Source organism: Aptenodytes forsteri, unplaced genomic scaffold (assembly GCF_000699145.1).
Source record: "Aptenodytes forsteri isolate BGI_AS27 unplaced genomic scaffold, ASM69914v1 Scaffold251, whole genome shotgun sequence".
Lineage (NCBI taxonomy): Eukaryota > Metazoa > Chordata > Aves > Sphenisciformes > Spheniscidae > Aptenodytes > Aptenodytes forsteri.
Window position 1 is genome coordinate 116,884 of NW_008794082.1, and position 1,467 is coordinate 118,350.

The following is a 1,467-nucleotide window of genomic DNA, read 5'->3' on the forward strand; positions in this document are numbered from 1 at the left end:
CCTCTTCTGATTTCACAAGTAGTCAAAAAATTCAGAGTCGTCTTGTTTCAGGTGTTTCTTGCAGGCAGGGTTTTTATATATATATATAAAAAAATAAAACGAATATATAGCTCTCCTGAAGCCGTTACCTCTTCCTTGCTCCTTTCACAGACACACCTACACATACCACAGCTCAAGTACTTAACATGCAAGTTCATTCCTGTCCCACAAATGAAAGCAGTTGTTTCTGCAGTGTGAACCACGTTTCTATACATGTGAAGCTTCCACACCTTTTGCATTCACTTCTCCCTCTTTGGGCTTAAAAAGCTTTTTCTCTTAACCATTTCTTTTGCCTGACTTTGTTGAACAAACTATTTAATGATAACTCCTGCAAGCTGTAACTGAGTAACAGAAGAAATCAGTTATGGTCAGAAATGTGATTTCTACAGAAGTGGTGATGCCTCTTGGGGATTGTGCTCGGGCATTATGAGAGCATGAGCACTGCAGCTGCAGCGGACACTGGCAGTTCTCTTACTAAGGCAGAGCGTAGGAACTTGACACAAGGAGCGAGGTAAATTCTATATGGGCACAGGACAAAAAGAATGCAAGATACAAATTATCACAACATTCTTCTCAGAAAGCTGGTAACATGAAACAAGAACAGTAGGTGCCTTGGGCTGTCTGCAGGGTTAGGTAATTATTTTCTAAGAATATTTCACTAGTGCTTCATTTTCTCTGGACAGTTCAAGTCTCCTGTGTGCTATTTGGTTTCCAGTAGAAGAAACTGATATGACAACTCAAGTATTTTAGGAAAGAGGGCTTACAAAAAAACCAAACAAAATGCAAGAAGAAGTGAAAGGAAGCGCTGTCTATCCTCAAAGATCCCAGCTGGTGTTAGCAGTACACAGGTGAGGTGCGTCTCCTACAGTCCTGGGAGAACCAGCTTTCCCACCCACTCTCTTCCCCACCTAACCGCAGCAGGTCCAGCTGGCAATTGCAGCTGATGTCCAGCTGCAACTCCTCAGCTCGCGAGATCTACCTTTTCATGCATCCAGCTGTAAACTACCACACCACAGGCCACGAGCTTTGATATCGGTTGGCATAGTTGCTGCCTCGTCTCAGCCTGCATGGTGTTAACTTGTTCACAGCTTAGTATTAAATCGGGTAAATGTTTAACTGAGGAACCAACACGAAAGCCCCGTGCTTACACACGCAAGTCCAAGGTTGAGCCACTCGTCAGGCAGAGAAGAGCAGCAAACTTTAAGAAATACACCCCCCCGCGTGTTGAAGAGTAACTGCGGGCCGGGCCCCACGCCGTGAGGCCTTATCCGCTGCAAGCAGCGTGCAAGAAGACGCCGCGCCCGGCCCGGCCCGGCCCGGCCCCTGCAGCAAACCAGCAACGCCATCTTCACCCCCACCCCGCGGCCTTCCGTCTCCATGGTTACTAAGCGGAAGTGACGACAGCCGATGGGGCAGGGATTGAATGTT